Below are 21,147 nucleotides of genomic sequence, written 5' to 3'. Positions count from 1 at the left end.
TTTCGAGCTTTGAGAACAACTTCTCAACATGATCTGCCATCATATAGAAAGTCTTGCGAAAATTCCGCTCCTCATCATGCCGAGTCTCATCATCTGCCATGTTCCTTCTTCGATGTGCACGTCATGCCTCAGGATCGAAAGGTTGTAACTCCCCTTCGCCTCTTTGGAGCTTGTTTCTCTTTAGCATAGAAACACGAAATTCACATCTAAAAACACCTGCTCTGATACCACTTGATCCAGGTTATCTTTTGTTTATAGATGCATTAAAAGAATTACATATACAGTTTGTAGCTTAACCAAAGAGAAACTTTAAATGTGCACACGTGAGAGAAATAAAAGAAGAGCATAAGAAGGCAGGAAGACAAGAACTTGATAACAGAGTTCGTCCCTCATGGACTACGTCTTTCGGCCCTGCTCGATTAATGGGGAGGCCTTCATTCATTAAAAATGGCATCAAAAGAAGTTACATTCATTAGTTACAAAAATGGAGCATTATACCTCCATGTTGAAAAATTATTAAAAATTGGAGAGCTCTGTTGCAGAAACTAACACCACCATCGAATTTCTATCGCCGAAAGGTGTAAAAACGATATAAAATTTGCCCAATTCTGAGTCTGGACAAAAATCACCCTCCTGCAAAAATTCAGCGAAACATGGTTCCACCAGTGTTTTCTGACTGCTCAGGGTTCCACTGCGTCTGTCTTGGTTTCCGTGCCTGGGATGCTGTACCTCTGCTCTCCACTTCCATGCTCACAAAAATCTTATGTTTAAGTAATAACTCTCACAAGTTACCGATTATCCTAGATTAAAAAAAAAAAAAAAAACAAAACATGGGCGGACTTACCATGGTTGGGTTGTTATGGGTTATTTTTAATGCATACATAAATAACATATGTTATATAACAAACCCAACCGTATACAACCCATATATTATGTCATATATATTTTCATATTACGTTAGAGGGTGGGCCCGTACTTCACAGGACCCGCACGCATCCCCATCCCCATCCCAACCACGAAAATCCGCATTAACTTCTTTGTCGGCGCTGTTTTCATTGTGGGTAGCTTTGGGTGGCGGGACCACCTACGTGGCCGCCTACCCAAGCCCCACCGGGACCCATGCTCTACGGTAACACGGTTATAGGTTTTGTTTTAAATTTATGGCTATACCCACCAGATGCGTTGGATTATACAAAGTTTTGTTATATATATTAACCCTTCCACGTGAATGTCACGTTGGTTTATTAATGGAGTTTTGTTATAATAATATAACAAAAATGATTTTGGTTAATATATATATATATGGTTGGATTTTGACATATATATTTTTGGTTATAGTTTTGTTTAATATATATTTGTGTTTGGTTATATAGTTAAGGTTGGTTATAGTTTTGTTTAATATATATTTGTGTTTGGTTATATAGTTAAGGTAATAACTATATAAAAATTATAACAAAATGTTGTTTGTCTCTTGTGCAGGTTTAAGAGGTCACTGGGGAAAGTCAAGTGTCGAGACTTGAAGGTTGCCATGTGGGTCCCACGTGTTGACTGGGATGTCATGTGGTGTACTGTGGGCCCCATTTTTCCCCTGCCATACCAAATTTTGAAGAGCTCTATCTTTTGCATACGAGCTCAGATTGACGAACCGTTCACGCCATTGCGACCAGGAAGACGAGCTCTTTAAAATGATGCCAACAAATTCTCTTCTATGCCATTTTGAATTTCGAGCCTTATCCATCCCCATGATGTCTCGAGATCCTCCTGGATCATTGTAGCATCCCCCAATAATGCCTCGGGTGAGACTATAGCCTGCGCTACATGGGTTGTTGCCTAAAGGGCCGATAATGTAGGGTTTTGTTGGTTAGTGTAGCTAACTCTAAACATGGGTCATCTACTTGTCCTACTGGTCATAACATCAAGGTCATCTACTAGTCCTATTAGTCTGGTCTCCCTACAGGCATACCAGTGTGGGAGAAAACTCTCTTATGTAATATCTCTTTGAATTAATGACAAGTCGAGCCTTTAAACAAAAAAAAATAGGTATATGAAATTTAATATAAAAGACAAAAAAAAATATTTGGGCATTTGTATTGTGTAAATAATATTGAACACATCCACAACAACACTGTAAAATTTCATTTTTATACAAACACTTGAGATTTTGGAAGAATGAAGATAAGCACCATTTCAATACATTAAACAAGAAAAGGTGAGTGTAACTAAAATGAAAAACATTATGATTCTTACAAACCTGTTTTGGTTGTCCATGTTGACCACCTATTGTTGTTGAAATTATGTGGCCAATCTTTGCCCCATTTCCATTGACAATTGTGGCTTCAATTTCCTCAAGTTGAAAGTCCAAATATAATTAGCCAATCCAAACAAGAATTTTAAAATGTTGTCCAATTTAGTGTGACCACTATTTATTAATTTACCATGTAAAAAATATTCTGAAATTAATTTAGACATAAAGAAATTTGTTGTTTATTGTCCTTGTCATATGGATTCTTGCCTTCACCATCACTTATTTTCATATCATGCATTTCCTTTGGAAGTTGGTCAATACTAGAATTTCTAGTTTTTGGAACTGCTTCCATGTCTGAAGTACCATGTCTAGCCACAAAGGGCTCTACAAAAACAATAACCATATGTTTCCCTAAGGTCTCACTTGTCCCTGCAACATTCTTAGATAACCCAATGGCCTCCACTTTTGTTTCAGGTTCAACTTTATCTCTTTTATGCCACCATCTCCTCCCTAAATGATTTCCCGATTACAAATAAGTTATTGTAAAAATAAACTGCTAAAGATTTACAGAGAAAATATAAACAGGTCAAACATAGGTACAAAAAAACAATGCAAAAATTATGCACTCTATAAAGCATTTAAAGCCATCACACATGGCATAGATGCAAAACAAATATGTTAGGCAAAGGAAATGATTAATCAATTATTCCTGGGAATAGTAAATCAGACATTTTATAGATGAAAAACAATTATGATTGGAAAAGGTAATGAGTAATTCATCGTCACCGTTTGGAAGCAATGAGATATCTCTAACATGTTGAAGGACAATGAAATAACCCAGAATATCCCTTGTCCACTATTCTATGGCATGGAAATTTTTTGCAGTTCCCAAAGCAACCTCTTCCCATAAAGAAGTGGAGTGACATCTTACCAGTTAGCAAGAGACGATATTTGATCATGAGAGTAGTACATTCATGCAGGAATTTAGTACTACAAGAAGAAATGTTTGCTAATTTAGCAAAAGACATAGCAGAATTTAGTGTTTAAAAGATAAGGAAAATTGAGTAAATGAATTATGTCATGTTATGAAAGATACAAACTGCTCACATTTTGAGTGGATCCAAGTTGAGTTTTTTAGTAGAACTATAAACAACTAAATAGCTTCCTACAGGGAGCAGGAACTCTCGTATTGTGGCTTCCATAGCAGAGATTACAGGTATTGTCATCATCGAGGATTTGGTTTGTAACCAAGCGAAAACACTAGTACTATCATTACAACATGGAACAACACTTTAAGAAAATAAACAGTTAAATATTGGTTGTTCTAAGTCTGGTTCTATAACGGTGGTAAATCAGTAAGCCAATTGTAACCAAGGTCCAATCTTCTAGTTTTCATTGTATCTTACTGTGTATAATACCCTCAAAATATGAGTATTTGTATTTCTTATAGTTAGAAATAGTACTGAAATTTTGACCTTTGTTGCCAAAATATAGAAAACATTTCAATATTTCATGAGTTTTTGAAGCCAACATAATATTACCATGAAAAAGTCACAATTTTCAAATTTTGAATAATCCAAAAATTTTGAAAATATCAATGTAATATATTAGGGGTAATGGAAAATATCCATTGAGGCAAGAATTTTTTATTTTTTTGGATTGTTTTCTTACTTTAAAGTTTGAAGACAGAAATAACAGGATTGAGAAAGACAGGGTTACTCTCTATTACATTTTCCCATGAAACAGATATATAAGATAAGATAAGATAGTTTTATTAATGTCTAACAAATTTCCATAAAAGTAGGTCAAAGGGACTGAAGAAGTGTACAATTAGTATGAATAAAATATGGGAGTGCAATTTTAGTTGCTCCAAAATGATCAAAATAATATAATGAAAGAAATAAATAAGTAGTAGTGTTATCGTGACACACATATAAAATACTATGGCATGATACAAAATCAGAAAAATCCTGCCAAGAAAGAATGCGTGAGATAGGAAGATCTCGCAATGGAGCTAAATATGTCAAGGGATCATAAGTCTAATGACCAATGGCGAGGGAGGTGAATTGGGCACCAACTCATTATCGAAGTCCCCTGGAACTAGTAGTTGGACCGATCGTATGATCCTTGGGGGGGAATGTAGGAGTGAGGGATACTCCTAGCATCTGATGTCAAAAGAAAGAAACTCTAAATAGATATTTGGTCACTCCTATGGAACTGAGGTAATTGGATAGGCCAGGGGCACCCTGCTCTGGAATTGTCTAGAGTGGGACCCTTTGATGCTCAGAGGTGAACTAGGCATTGGCTAACTGTTGGTCCAACTGTGTGATCTTTGGGGGGCGGGTGTCAGAGAAAGGGACTAGGTCCTATGGATCTAGGAGGTAATTGGACGGTCCAAGGGCCCCTTTCTGTGAAACTGTCTAGAGATAGTCCCTCTAATGCTCTAAGTAGGATGCTTTAGTGTTTAAAAATTTGAAGAAAGATAAATACTTTTTTATATTGTTTAAGTTTTCCAAAATTTTCCTTGATGTTGCTGATAAGTTTCTTTCCAGAGCCTCAACAATACATTAACCTACGTGAAATTTGCAACATGGATTTGATAGATACTTACCTCCTAGTCAGTGCTTGTTTTGGATTTGTTAATAATAATAAGTTTTATCATCGTAATAGAAAAACAATATCCCTAAAAAATTCACTGCAGCACAAAGAATGTAACATGTCCATTTTGCTTCATTGGTAGTAATTGCGAGAAAGAGGAAAAATTAAATTAACAAGTGAGATGTAATATTAAGTTGTCAGGTGAGTCATAAGACTCTTAGTTTTTCAAATAGACTTGGTGGATTTTATTAGTTCATCCCAAAAATCTTGAACCTCTTGCATTAGGTAAAAAATTAAGTCTTTTTCAAAAATTAGAGAAACAATTGTGAATCTTCAATCCAACATAACTGCATGAGGTCAAAATCAAGATTATTTTTCTAAAATAAAGCTAGAATTGTGTATCATGAATCCGCTTTAGTACTTAGGTATTTCTCTTTGCTTCTTGGCAGGAGTTTTTTGTGTTATACAAAAACCTATGTTCCACCTGAACCAACAAATTTATCCATTGAATGTTGGTTTGCCTTCACAATTGAAAGTGTCTCACCATAGACTTAAAACCATTATTCCAATCAAGCCTTATTCAAGAACCATTACCTCCTCTTTGGTCAAAGGTTTCTAGAGTATCTTTGGTATTATGCACTTTCTTTCATTTTAAATCATAAAATGGTTCATTTCTTGAAGTTTCCACATATTTTAACAAATTATAAATATTCTTTATGCTCATTTTCATTGCTTGAAGATACTTCCTTACTACACTTTATAGATAAGCCATGCAAAAATTGATTCAGGACCATATTCAAAGGGTTGTCATAAGCAAGGAGGTTCTTATGCATGTAAGACAAATACATATCAAATGGGAAGTAAAAACATAAAGGGCAAGGGTAAAATCAATATTGCACATGACATAGTAGATTAGAAAGAATTTCTTTATTAATGATATAATTCACTTGAGTCTCATGGGTTAAGCTGTTGATTTTACCAAGGCTTTTAACTTTTGTAGCTAGAAAAATACTCCATACATGTAAACAACCTTTAATCTAATGGCACAAGATCATGAATAGAAATTAAACATCTGATGTTTCCAATAATGACTTGAAACATACCATTGAATCCGTCAGTTGAAATCTTTCAATATTCTTACTAATGTATCCATGGACATCTTTTGGGGATTTTGCTTTAAATTCCTACCCCCCAAGCTTCTAAATATCCTTTCAAGCGCATCTCTGAATTTCTCAGAAATCACTGCAACCTTTCTATAATCCAAATCACTGTAGTGTTTCTTCCTTATAAAAGGGTTCATGAAGTTCTCTGGCTAGTTTCTCAATAAAATGTTAACTAGCTGTTGCACTTCTGTCAAGCAATCCTTCAAACTTGTAGCACCCTGAAGCTCACTGAAGGTAGTGTTGTGGAATATCTCCTCAGAAAAGGACTCTAGCACTCTTAAATCATTATCAATACCCATTATAGCATTTATATTGAATCTTTTGACATTGTCCATCATAAGTGTCACCATGAGGCAGTCTGATATGTCCTTCAACAACCCTCTTCCTACCTTCTCGAAAGCATCCGTTGGTAATATTTGTTGTTCTATAGAAACCAATGTCTGCAAGTAGATTACCACCTCATTTATATTCTCACTTCCATTTTGTGGAACTTCATCTAGGTTCCAATTGATGTTGTTAGTTAGAGACATAAACTCATCTACCTTAGACTTGACTAGCCTCAACATTTTTTGTTGACTTTTTAGCATCTAGGCATGTTCACACTGTCATAATCTATTGACATATGGTTTCCCTCTCTAGACCCATTGAAATATTTGTTGGTGATGACTCATTTGTTAAAAATTGATCATATTATCTTATCTTAGTTCACACAACCTTTCAGACTAATAATCTTTTGCCTACTATAGTGGTCACATTGTTTATGCAGTTTTAACCCCTCACAACAATTTGTTTTCCCAACCAATTGTCTAGGGAAAAGTTCCATACTGCTTCATAGAAGTTATGATTTTCAACATGGTATTAGATCCAGCTATTGAGGTTGGCTTGCAGTGGCTAAGAGGCCAAAAACAAAGCATGGCTTAAGGGGAGGAGGACGTTCAAGGGAGCAATCTGCATTTTGATATTGCAAAGGTAAGTTTACTAGTACATTGGCATGGTATGAGGGTGCCTAGTATCCTAGAGTGTATGAGAAACTAAACTATTAAAATTCCTCAGCATGGATCCATTAAATAGAGAAAATAATGGCTAAATCCTAAAATAATTATAAGAACTAGATGTATCGAATCAAATGAATTGAGTTCTAGGTTTTGTCAAAAGGGGAGATCAAACTAGCACAAACCCATCTAATCACAAGTTTAGTTCCAACCAATACTAAACCCAAATTCCATGAATAGGACGTCATCTACAAATGAAATTCCAAAGCTCTCAATCTGTGTGAAATCATTTTTGTTCCAGAAGCCCTTTAGTGCCCTCAATAGAACATCAATCACTAGATGAAGTTTCATTATACTATTCCCACGTTGGGAGGGCATGGTTGTGTGCCAATCGTTGCTATTCCAAAACATTGAAAACCCTATAATGAAATCCGTTAACAAAATTTTCACTCTCTCTCCTCACCAACAAACTTTAGAAAATAAATTGAGTCCAAACATGATTCCATGTTTAGTCACCTTTATCAAATAGCTCTGATGGGATAATCTAAAAGAAAAGAGTTTGTGGAACAAACAGGTGAGTGTATAATAAAACTTAAAGTATTGAGTACATATTTGTTGAAATGTGGCAACAAGAATTTTCCAATTTTAATTTTTCCTTGAATTAAAATTGTGAATTAAAATCGAATTTAGTCTCACTAGCTACTTGGAAATAATTAATTAATTGATTATGGATTAATTAGTTGGAGAAATTCAAGTTAGAAGTCTTTCTGAAGTCATGCGACAATTATCCCTTGAATCAAGGAGATAAGATTGAGTTATATTTGAGTTGTAATTAGTTAACTTAGTTTACTGAGTTAAGTCCAGTTAAATTAGTTCCAAACTAATTGTGAGTTATTAGTCAGTTGATGCATGCATGCAATCAACTAGTGTACTCCAAATAACTGAATATTCCCTCATCAGTAACTCATGCATGTCTATTCTGAGAAAGACCCAGTTGAGATTAAAGTCAAGGACATTGTACGATCAGTTGCATATGTTTTCCTATAAAGAAAACTCATGCATGCAGAAGGAATCAATTCCTTGAGGATTGCGCAGTTCTGACAGTGTGTGAGAGCAGTGCTACACTTGGTTGGAGGAGATCATCCACTTGGTAACAAAAGAATCATCCCAGAGGAACAACGCAAGGAAATATGAGCTTGGAGGGCAGAGAGGAAGGCTCGAGAGAAGATTTTTTTTCCTGTGAGCATCTGTGAGGATTGTACTGAGAGCTGGCTAGCTGTGAGAGCTAAGGCTTTGTATAATTCCTATGTATTTCCACCTTGTATGATAATACAGATAGTGGGGTTTTTAGCTGAGGATTTCCCCAAAGTATTTTCATGTGTATTGTGCATTGATTCTTCTTCTTCTGGTTATATGTGTTCAACTCGATCTTTAAGCTTCCGCAAACTGTGATAGTAGAAGTAGGTTATAGTATTCTGCTTTGATTTATATTGCATTGTTAGGTTAACCTACAATAGATTTTCTACATGGTCTCAGAGAGAGAGATCGGTAGGGAGATTTCTACATGGTATCGGAGTTGTGAACAGTATACTGAGAAGAGAATTTGAAGTTTGAAGTTTGGGGTTGCAGGTGCAAATCTAATTCATATCATACTTCAAGGTTGGCCAATGGCATTTTGTGGCTTGAGACTCGAGTATGCCTTGGAAGGTAGCTCAAATTACATAGCATGGAAAGATAGAATGGAGGCTTTATTAGAAGACAATGGCTTGAAGGAATTCATTTATCATGAAATCCCAAAGCCAGCGTCAACTAATGCACAAGAGTTGGCTGAGTGGAAGAAGTGTGTGGCGAAGGCGAGACAGATCATCCTTGAGGGAGTTCAAGACCATATTGTCTCGAGTCTCCATGGGAAGGAAACTACATTTTCAATGTGGAAGACATTGAAGGACCTCTACCAGAACAGTAGTGACCAGAGGAAATTGGCTCTCAAGGATAAGTTCCGAAGAATCAAGATGGAGAAGGGCGATACTATTTCCACATCTCTGAACAAGATCACCACCTGCAGAGATGAGCTTGGTAGTGTGGGAATAACTACTACTGATGATGATATGGTGAGCCTCGCTCTCCCTGGCCTTCCAAAGAGTTGGAATAGCTACCAGGACTTTGTGAATGGAAGGGAGAAACTGTCGGATTAGGAAGGATTGTGGTCAGATTTGATGCAGGAGGAGATCAGGAGGAGCACATGAGATGGTTCTTCATCCAAGGATGATGATGAAGAAAATCTGGCCTTAGCAAGTAAGGCAAGGAAAGGGAAGGGGAAGGTTTCCCATTCCAAATCGAATTCTTCTCATGGAGAGAAGAAGGGTGACAGGTCTAAAGTGAGATTCTTTAATTGTCACAAAATGGGACATTATGTGACTAAATGCACATTGAAGAAGTCCAAGAAGGGATCCTCAGAAGGATTGGAAGGTGAGGCATTAGCCTCTCAGTTCGAAATGGACTTTACCCTCATCATATGCATGGTGTCATTGATGATGGGTTGTGTCTGGTATCTTGATAGTGGAGACTTATTCCACATGATCGGTGATAAAAGTTGATTCAGTAACTTGGAGGAGAAATACCTCAAGATGCGCATAGAGATGGGAGACGATGGAAAGTATAGTGTTTCAGGAGTGGGCATGGTTGCTTTTCATAGGGAGCATGGAGCTCCACTCATCTTGAAAGATGTGAAGTATGTGCCTGGACTGAAGAAGAACTTGGTATCGGTCGCGATGTTGGAGGACAAAGGCTACGATGTTGTCTTCAGTAAAGGAAAGGTGTTCCTAAGACACATAGCCATGGGTCAAACCAAGAGGATAAGGATTCGGGTGAAGAATATTTATAAACTAGAGGTAGATGATTGTGTAGCATTGAGTACGAAAGAAGAATTGGTGCAAAGCCAAGACATTGGCGAGTTGTGGCACACGTGGTTGGGCCATTTGCATCATGGGGCTTTGAAGATAATGCATCAGATATCTACAAGACTTCACAAAGGTGAACTTGAGCAAGTTGACACATGCAAAGGTTGTACCTTGGGAAAGTACATCAAGTCTTCCTTTCATGATCGAGACAGTCGAGCAAAGGCTATCTTAGAGTGAGTTCATACTGATGTGTGTGGACCATTATCAACAACATCCAAAACAAAGAAAAGGTATTATTTGATTTTCATTGATGATTATTCTCGTAAACACTGGATTTATTTTATGTAGAAGAAGGACCCAATCTTCACAAAGTTTTGTGAGTTCAAAGATTTGGTCAAGAAAGAGTCAGGGAAGAAGATCAAGGCCTTGAGAAGCAACAATGGTGGAGAATATGTCTCTCAAGAGTTTAAGGACTTCTATGCAGCGGAAGGAATTAAATGAGAGTTGATGTCACCTCATAACCCACAGCAGAATGGGGTGGCCGAGAGGAAGAACAAAACTATTGTAGGGGCAACACAGGAAATACTGCATGACCAAGGACTACCACTTCACTTGTGGGCTGAGGCATGTAACACAATGGTCTATTTGTAGAATAGAAGCCCGCATCACATAATTGGGATGAGGACACGAGAGGAAGCTTTCTCTGGTAAGAGACCAAATGTGGGTCACTTCACGATCTTTGGCTCATCGGCATATTGCCATGTGACAAAGGATGCACAGAAGAAGCTTAAGCCGAAACCAGAGTTGGGGATATTTGTGGGGTACACTGATACACCTCACAACTATCGGGTGTAATTTCCTACCAGTATGAGGATAGTGGCTTGTAGAGATCTGAAGTTTGATGAGTAGAAGGCCATGCGAGTTTCCCTTGAGAGGGAGCTCCAACTACAAGCTGTGGAGGAATTGTTGGTTCCTAAGGAGGAGGAGCCTCAAACTGATGTGGAGCAACCACATGCAGAGGTTCCAGGAATGTATAAATCCACTCAAGAAGAGTCTTCTAGAGATGGACGAAAGCGCACAAGAGAAGCTAACAAATTTTTGGAGGATGCGAGAGAGAATGTGGGAGCACCACTTTCTCAGCGCAGACAGAGGAGGTAACCTGATAGGTACATTGGATACATGGGCCATGCTGGGGAATGTGTTGAGACCGAGCCATCTTCCTTTGAGGAAGCAGTGCAACAGCTGATTTGGGTTGATGCTATGGTGGAGAAGTATGACTCCATAGTTCATAACAATGTTTGGGACGTGGTTCTGAGACCGGAGAACAAGTCAGTTGTGAGTTCTTTTTGGCTTTACAAGGTAAAGCAAGATGCTGATGGAAGTGTGGAGAAGCATAAGGCAATATTTGTTGCCCGTGGCGTTTCATATATAGAAAGGATCATGTTGCTGCAGTATATTTCGACAGAGGAGCAAGATGCTGGCATTTTGACAAAGGCATTGTCAAAGTGTAAATTCGAGTTCCATAGAGACAGGATCGGGGTGGCATATAATCCCTTTCTTGTTGAGAGGGAGTGTTGAAATGTGGCAACAAGAATATTCCAATTTTAATTTCTCCTTGAATTAAAATTGTGAATTAAAATCGAATTTAGTCTCACCAACTACTTGGAAATAATTAATTAATTCATTATGGATTAATTAGTTGGAGAAATTCAAGTTAGAAGTCTTTCTGAAGTCATGCAATAGTTATCCCTTGAATTAAGGAGATCAGATTGAGTTATATTTGAGTTGTAATTAGTTAACTTAGTTTACTGAGTTAAGTCCTGTTAAATTAGTTCCAAACTATTTGAGGAACTAATTGTGAGTTATCAGTTAGTTGATGCATGCATGCACTCAACTAGTGTACTCCAGATAACAAAAGATTCCCTCATCAGTAACTCATGCATGTCTATTATGAGAAAGACCCAGTTGAGATTAAACTCAAGGATAGTGTACTATCAGTTGCATATGTTTTCCTATAAAGAAAACTCATGCATGCAGAAGGAATCAATTCCTTGAGGATTGCGCAGTTCTGACAATGCGTCAGATCAGTGTTACACTTGGTTGGAGGAGATAATCCACGTGGTAACATGAGAATCATCCTAGAGGAACAACACAAGGAAATAGGAACTTGGAGGGCAGAGAGGAAGGCTAGAGAGAAGCTTTGTTTGCCTGTGACCATCTGTGAGGATTGTACTAAGATCTGGCTAGCTGTGAGAGCTAAGGCCTTGTATAATTCCTATGTATTTCCTCCTTGTATGATAATACAGATAGTGGGGTTTTCAGCTGAGGCTTTCCCTGAAGTATTTTCATGTGTATTGTGCATTGATTCTTCTTCTTCTTCTGGTTATATGTGTTCAACTCGATCTTTAAACTTCCGCAAAATTTGATAGTAGAAGTAGGTTATAGTATTCTACTTTGATTTATAATGCATTATCGGTTTAAACTACAACAGATTTTCTACATGGTCTCAGAGAGATAGATCGGTAGGGAAATTTCTACAATTTTTATACAGATATTTGGAAGGTATTGTGACTTTATTCAACATACATAAACATTTTTATTTGAGTGTTGGCATTATTCATCTCTAGGCAAGTTATCTTAATTTTTGCAATAGGTTTTTCCCTACCAAAATGTTACAATTTTCACATTGTAGGCCTTTGGTATCGATGCGTTGCATTGATTACCATTTATGTTTCAAATTTGAGTGTTCCATCACCCTGCAATGAATAGTATAAAACATATTGAAATATTACGAGGCAATAGATGAGAATCAAGATTCGTTTCCATAATTTTTAGTGAAGATGATAAGGTTGATCAATGGACATAACTATTCAAACTCAATGAAAGAGGGTCAATTAACTGAAAGAGAGGAGTTTATGAAGATGGAAAACGATCTCTATAAAATATTGAACCATAGAAAAAGAAATTTACTTGAGTGTTGTGAAACTAGACTATGGATTCATGGAATTGAAATTTGAAATTAACGATGGAGCTATATATGTCTTGTTGTAGTAGGAAGTTGGAACCAAAAAATCAAGGGATTCTACTAAATCTTTTAACTGTAGTAAGCATATGATTTTCGTGTAAAAGATAAAATTTTCATTCTCTTGACACTGATGGATAGCATGAGGTTGTCAAGGAAATATTCACCATGCAAATGGGAAGGTTGATGTAATGGAAAATGCCATAAAAACAGAGAGTCATACTTTGAACAAATTATTATAGTATCTTTTCCAATGTGAATTTTCCAATGGGACCTCCAGGAAATCTAGGCCTAGTTGAGAAAGAGGTGCTCTTTTCTTATCAAAGCCCCACAAAACCCTATTCGAGTGTGGGATGGAAAGGCCTGCTAATAAGTGCAAACTTGGGCCACCTGAAAAAATAGGGGAGAAGGGTGGTTGCAGTAAGGGACAACATTGAAACATAGAAAGGAAAGCAATAATCGTGTACCGATAGCTTCTCCTTGAAAGAAGATTCCGATGATATTTAACAAAGGTAGTTTCCTAATCTTGAGCTAGAGGGATCAGTATTTATCTTGTTAGTGCTAAGAGAGGATGGGATATCTGCAACATGGATGTGAAGGAAAATACAAGAGAGGCGACACAATGAGGCATAGATGCGAAGCATAAGTTGGTTGGTACAAAGAAAACTAAGGATGGGTAAGAGTGAAAAGGATACAAGAAAATATGCACAACTTAAGACTGGGAAAGAATAGATGTGAAATTGGGAGTATTGGACTAGATAGTAGACGAGGTTCCGCTGCCTTGGCCCCAAAATTTCAAAATGACAACCTTCATTTTGATAACACTTTTATACAACATTGTATCCTACAAATGTCAACATTGGATATTGTTTTTATAGACTCTTTGATATTTTTAAGTTGGATGGTGATTTATCATAGTTTAGGGGACTATATATGTGGTCATTATAACCTTTTTATGGAAATCATGACCTTATACATATAAGAACTTCATCATTACAATTTAATTTTCTATCATTTTTATATTATCTCAAATACCAATTATATTACAAAGTATTAAATACAAACTTAGAATGTTAAGACACAATAGAATCTAAGACTAAAAGATACCTGACAAATAATAATGTTGGTTAGGTAAGGCTAGGCAAAGCAACACTCATGAAGAGAGAAGCTTCGATAATTTTTTTTCAGCTCTTAACTAAGTTGCAAATCTTGTTCTCGGAAGTTATTGTTAGGTCCCTATAATACTAATGTATTCCCTCATTGTTATTAGTGTAGCCTCCTTATTGTTATTGTTGTGTCCCATAGAAGCCCACTATTGTTATTGTTGTGCCCTTACATTATTATTGTTATGACGGCTCAGATTATATTGTGACCCCTTAGACTCCTATATGTAGAAAGGAGGTTTTGTCATTTGAATCATCCAAGAATTTTTCATTTGTGTAATGTAAAGGATGTTTCCCCCTCAAAAAGGCTGATTTTGAAGTCGTTGATATATTTTTTCTTCTATTTTTTCGGATGGTTGCATAACATTGGGGGTATCGTAGGGAAACCAAGAAAAATAATCAGATCTAATAGCCTGACAAAGCTTCTAAAATCGAAATCATCTATTTCTCCAGACATCCAAAAAGTCTTGGACAATCATTTTAAGGTATTGAGACTCCTAAAGGCCTCCCACCTATTCGTGATCATGATCATGTTATTCATTTGATTCCAAGAATTATTCATCCAAACATCAGGCCTTATAGATATCCCTATGCACAAAAGAGTGAAATCGAACATATGGTTGCAGAAATGCTAGAGGATGGTATAATTCAACCTGGCCAAAGTTCTTTCTCTACTCAAGTGCTCTTGGTGCACAAGAAGGATGGATCATGGCACATGTGTCTTGATTATAGGGAGCTCAACAAGCTCAATATTAAAGATAAACTTACCATTACTGCCATTGATGAATTATTGGATGAATTACATGGAGAAATTTACTTCACTAAGTTAGATCTTCATTCAGGATATCATCAAATAAGAATGAAGACTCAAGACGTTCCAAAAACAACATTTAGAACTCATGAGAGTCATTATGAATTTTTGGTCATGCCTTTTGGCCTTACCAATGCATCTTCTACATTTCAAGGTTTGATGAATTCCATTTTCAAACCCTTCCTTAGAAAATTTGTGTTAGTATTTTTTGAAGATATACTAATCTACAACAAGTCGTGGAAGAATCATGTTTAACACGTTGGAAGGGTGCTCAAGATATTGGAGGAGAAACAATTATATGCAAAAAACTCCAAATGTTTCTTTGGAGTACAGGAGGTGGAATACTTGGGTCATATTGTGTCTCATGAGGGTGTTAAGGTAGACCCTAACAAAATTAAAGCCATTAATTAATGGAAAATACCCACATCCATAAGACATCTGCAAGGATTTCACAAGATGAAACGGTATTATCGCAAGTTTGTTAAGAATTATTGGAGAATAGCAACACCTCTCACAACATTACTAAAGAAAGATGCATTTTCTTGGACTCTAAAAGAAACTAAGGCCATTGAGCATCTTAAAGAGGCAATGTTCCAAGAAATATTCTTAGTTACGCCAGACTTCACAAAAACTTTTATTGTGGAATGTGATGCCCCAGGAAATGGAATGGGTATTGTTTTAATGCAAAAGGAAGAACCATTTCTTTTGAAAGTCGTGTAATCAAAGGAAAGTATTTACAAAAATGATATTTATGAGAATGAAATGTTGGAAATACTACATGTACTTAAGAAATGGCGACCTTACCTAATGGCAAGGCATTTCAAGGTAAAAAAAAATCATGATAGTCTTAAATAATTTTTAGAACAAAGGTTATCTTCAGAAGAGTAGCAAAAATGGGTCACAAAGATATTGGGTTATGACTTTGAAATTATCTACAAAAAAGGGAAGTAAAATGTTGTTGCAGATGCACTCTTAAGAAAGGATGAGGATGTGGAAGTGTTTCTTTGTGCCATTTCTATTATCCATCCAAATTGGATAACCAAAGCAAGGGATGAATGGAGGAATGACAAAGAAGTGTGGGCACTCATTCAAAATTTGCAACAAGATCCTAGTACATCTGAGACATTCAGTTGGAATAATGATTCATTATGGTACAAATATCGCATGTAACTTCGTAATAATTCCCAACTCAAACAAAAGATTCTTCAGGAATTGCACACCTCTCCCTTAGGAGGGCACTCAGGATTTTGAAAAAATTTACCACAGGGTTAAGAAGGATTCTTTTTGGGATGACCTTAAATCTGATGTTCAAAAGTTTGAAGTGGAATTTTTTGTTTTCCAACAAAATAAAGTTGATACAATTAATATATCGGGTCTGTTACAACCTTTATCCATTCCAAGTCAATTTTGGGAGGAGGTTTGAATCGATTTTATCACAGTTTTACCCAAGTCTGAAGGAAAGAGTGTTATCATGGTGGTAGTTGATAGAATTACCAAGTATGCACACTTTCGTGCATTATCTCATCCATTTAAAGCTAGTACAGTTTCTACTGTATTTATGGAAACAATTCAAAAGATACATGGAAACCCAAAAATTATTGTAAGCAACAAAGATCCTATTTTCACTATAAATTGTTGGAAGAAATTATTTTCTTGTTTGGGTACTCAATTTTCTCATAGCTCATCTTATCATCCTCAGTCAGATGTGCAAACTGAGATATGAAAAAATGTTTGGAAGGATATCTTCATTGCTTTGTATTTGATAAATAGACATAATGTGTCAAGTGGTTACCTCTGGCTGAATGGTTGTATAACACTTCCTTCCATAATGCAGCAAAATGACCCCATTTATGGCACTTTATGGATATCATCCACCATCCATCTCATCATCTTTATGAGAAAATTATAAGGTTCAAGTAGTGGAAGATCACATCGAGCATAAAAAACAAGTTCTCCAACTCTTAAAGGATAACCACACTTTGGCGGAGAATAGAATGAAACAACAGGCTGATCAACATCGCAATGAAAGAAGTTTTGATGTAGGCAACTAGGTATTTTTACGGCTACAACCATACAAACAAATGTCCCTCAAGCAATCTAAGAAGGATAATAAATTATAACTAAAGTATTATGGTCCTTACAAGGTGTTGCAAAAGATTGGTACCATGGCATACAAATTGGAGCTTCCTACATCTTCCTGAGTGCATCGAGTTTTCCATGTTTCATGCTTAAAGAAGGTTATAGGTGACAAACTCCCAATTCAAACAATATTTCCATAACTTGATGAGGAAGGAAATATCATATTGGAACCTGAAGCGATGATGGAAACAAGAACTCGACAGCTATGAAATCGATCAATTTTAGAGTATCTAATCAAGTGGAAGAACTTACTCGCAGAAGATTCCACATGGGAGGATGAGAATTTTATATAGAAGCACCTAGAACTACTCAAGCATTGAGGAGAACACCTTTTTTGAAGCATAGGGGCATGTTAGGTCCCTATAATACTAGTGTATTCCCTCATTGTTATTAGTGTAGCCCCCTTACTGTTATTGTTGTGCACCATAGAAGTCCACTATTGTTATTGTTGTGCCCTTAAATTATTATTGTTATACCAGATCTAATTATATTGTGACCCCTTAGACTCCTATATATAGAAAGGAGGTTTTTTCATTTGAATCATCCAAGAATGGCTCATTTGTGTAATGTAAAGGATGTTTTCTGCTCAAAGAGGTTGATTTTGAAGCCATTGATCTACCTTTTCTTCCATTTTGTGAGCTGGTTTCCTAACAGTTATATAGCTTCAATAACCATGATCTACCAATAAAAACTCCCCGCATTTTACCCTCTAAAAAATACAAATACAGATTTCAATCATCCCAAATTTAATTTCCAGTTAAGCCTTATTCAAGAACCATTGCCTCCAATTTGGTCAAAGGTTTCTAGAGTATCTTTTGTATTACACACCTCTCTTCATTTTAAATCATAAAATGGTTAATTTCTCCAAGTTTACACATATTTTAACAAATTATAAGCATTCTTTATGCTCAGTTTTATTGCTTGAAGATACTTGTTGACTGCACTTTACAGATCAACCATACAGTTATTGATTCAGGGCCACATTCGAAGGGTTTTCATAAGAAAGGAGGTTCCTATGCATGTAAGACAAATAAATATAAAATGGGAATTAAAACATAAATGCCAAGGGGAGAAACAATATTGCACATGACATAGTCGATCAGAAAGAATTTATTTGTTAACGATATAATTCCCCTGAGTCTCATGAGATAATCTGTTGATTTTATTGAGGATTTTAACTTTTGTAGCTAGAAAAATCCTCGATAGAACAAATTGTATTTTTCCTAAACGCTCTGAGAAACAGAAAGCATATTGCTATAAACCTGTAACATGTAAACAACATTTAATCTAATGACACAAGAGCATCAATAGAAATTGAACATCCAATGTTTCAAGTAGTGGCTTCAAACATACCATTAAATCCATCTATTGAAATATTTCAATCTCCTTACTAACGTATCCATGGAATTTTTTGGGGGATTTTGTTTAAATTCCTACCCCCCAAGCTTCCAAATATCCTTTCAAGCACATCTCTGAATTTCTGAGAAATCATTGGAACCTTTCTATAATCCAAAGCACTGTAGTGTTTCTCCCTTATAACAAGGTTCATGAAGTTCTCTGGTTGGTTTCTTAATAAAATATTAACCAGCTGCCACACTTCTGTCAAGCAGTCCTTCAAATGTGTAGCACCCCGAAGCTCACTCAAGCCAATGTTGTGGAATCTCTCCTCAGCAAAGGACTCTAGCACTCTTAAATCATTATCAATACCCATTATAGCATTTATATTAAATTTTTTGACATTATCCCTCATAAGTGTCACGATGAGGCAATTTGATATGTGCTTCAACACCCCCCTTCCTACCTTCTCCAAAGCATCCAATGGCAATATTTGTTGTGATGTAGAAACCAATGTCTCCATGTAAATTACCACCTCATTTAGATAGTCACTGCCATTTTGTGGAAATTCATTTGCGTTCCAATTGATGTTTTTAGTTAGCAACATAAAATCATCTACCTTAGACTTTACTACCCTCAACATTGCTTCATGTGCAACATCTTGAGAGTTCTTCAAGATAGTTCGAGCAGACAATTTAGCATGTGACCTTTCTGTCAAGCGCATAGTAATGCCACCAAATTGGGTAGCATGATGCATAAAAAAGTCACAAGATCGCTCTAAAACTGTCATATTGGCAACAGTTTGCATGGCATGAGATACCCCCAACGTGGAAATGCTGATAAATTTGAGTAAAGCCTCATTCATAACGTTGATCAAAATCCTATCTAGAAATTTCTTCACAACATCATAAAAGTCCATGTGACCTCCATAGGACAGATAGATCACATAATCCTATATGAAATACCTCTTAATGTGACAACATATAGGCACAATGGCAAAAAACTATGCAAGGGAAAGCAAGCAGGATATCATATGTATACAAATGGAATGCCAACACGTTCATGTTGTACTCGTACTCCTTTTTCATCAGCATATGCTCGTATTTGGCATTAGTAAGGATATCATTGATATGTTCTATGCATTCATTTGGAAGAATTTCATGATATTTGTCTTTCTTCTTGTCCCAAATATCAAGCAAAGGACCCACCTGGTAGCCCTATCTTCTCAACGTAATACCAAGTAGACTCACATAGTCCTTGATAAGCAGAAGATGGCTTGCAACCTGCATACGCAAAAACTGATCCTCTAAAATACAGTCCATCTTTGATATAGTTGTATCCCACATCATTTCCATCTGGGGAGTGGAGATTAATCCTCCACTCATCCTCAAGACATGGTATTCGACTATGAAAAAACCAACAATATGAGAAAAAATAACTGATGTGATTCTAGAAAAGACTACACCGATGAGATTTGAAAATTTGAATTAACTTTTAGATGACGATTTGTATAGTAGTAATCCTAGAATTGGTCTTTGATGCCAATACAAGTCTAGATATGGTGTTCCCTATAAACTGGAGTGATGTTGAATTTCAAAATAGAATCAACATCTTATGTATCTTGAGTGTCTAAAGCATATACACATTCCCTTACACCTGGCCTGCTTTATTCCTCTGCCTGCTTTTTGCTGACCTCATAGCTCCTCTTCTCTGCCTCAAGTTGAAGAAGCTTTCCTGATTTCCAACTAACCAATTTATTTAGCAATACTTCTAATCTCCACCAGTTATTAATTGAATTCCTTGTTCACTCTTTTATCGATGTGGTTTTCGATTTCAGAGATCTCTTTTCTAGCATTTGCCAATGTGCCTTCACTGGAATTTTTAGCAGGTAATCTATTTCTATCGAGTCTAAAATTTTCAATGTGAGGTAGTCACTATCATTTATAACATGATGGTTGCATTTCACACACAACTCAATGTCCTGTGCGTAGATTTTCAATGACCGGATCGCTTCTTTTAAGTTATTCTTAATTTCATAAGCTTCTCGAAGCTCTTTAACTTTAGCCAGGAGAGAATTACCCACTTGTTGAAGTAGATAATTCTCATTGGCCATCCCACTTTTAGCTCATTCGGATCTACTGAAACCCCACATAGTTCATCCACTGCATGGATGAATTCCTCATAATGGACTTTACATAAGTCCTCTATTTCAATATCCTTTTTCTTGACAAAATATTTGAGTTGTGGCAATAGGGATTTTCGCTTCCCAACCTTAAATGCTTGTCTAATGATTTAACCAAAATCCTCTCCATTACTGATTGCAGAGGCTAAGGCCAATTCCTCCCCTCTTTCACCCCATTATCTACTATGTCTCTCCTATTGGTTTTAGTATGCATTTTATCTTATGTGCATAATCTTAATCCTCAAAAGGGTCAACTAGTCACCAATTCTGGTTCAGAAAATTCAATAGTTTCCTCATTAAAATCCCCAAGCATCCCTCACCCTCATATCTGAATAAGTTAATTGATCATCGATTCATGTTCATAAATTTCAATAATTTCCCATTAAACACCCCAAACATCATTCCCCCTTGTAGTTGAATGGAAAAGAGGTGAAAAAAATCACAAAACAATAGTTCTTTCTTCGTTAGATATATTTCATTCAAAGTTCCAAACCCTGTATTAATGAGTTTGTAGTGAATGAAACCACATTCTAACATCAGTGAAGTGAGAGCAATTAATTGTTACCTGGATCTACATTTGGGTAGCTGGTTTTCCAA

At 36.3% G+C, this 21,147-nt stretch overlaps 1 pseudogene; it reads right to left on the bottom strand.

Annotated features, from left to right (window-relative positions):
* Positions 1 to 5,957: 5,957 nt before the first annotated feature.
* LOC149187921 (exocyst complex component SEC15A-like) lies at positions 5,958 to 20,764 on the bottom strand (annotated as a pseudogene).
* Between the last annotated feature and the right edge of the window lie 383 nt (positions 20,765 to 21,147).

Source organism: Pinus tabuliformis, chromosome 3_1, assembly GCF_031772625.1.
Source record: "Pinus tabuliformis cultivar Carrire ecotype Pingquan chromosome 3_1, CPIR1, whole genome shotgun sequence".
NCBI lineage: Eukaryota > Viridiplantae > Streptophyta > Pinopsida > Pinales > Pinaceae > Pinus > Pinus tabuliformis.
Note: the sequence above shows the minus strand (reverse complement) of the source record. Positions and strands in the feature narration are given on the sequence as shown.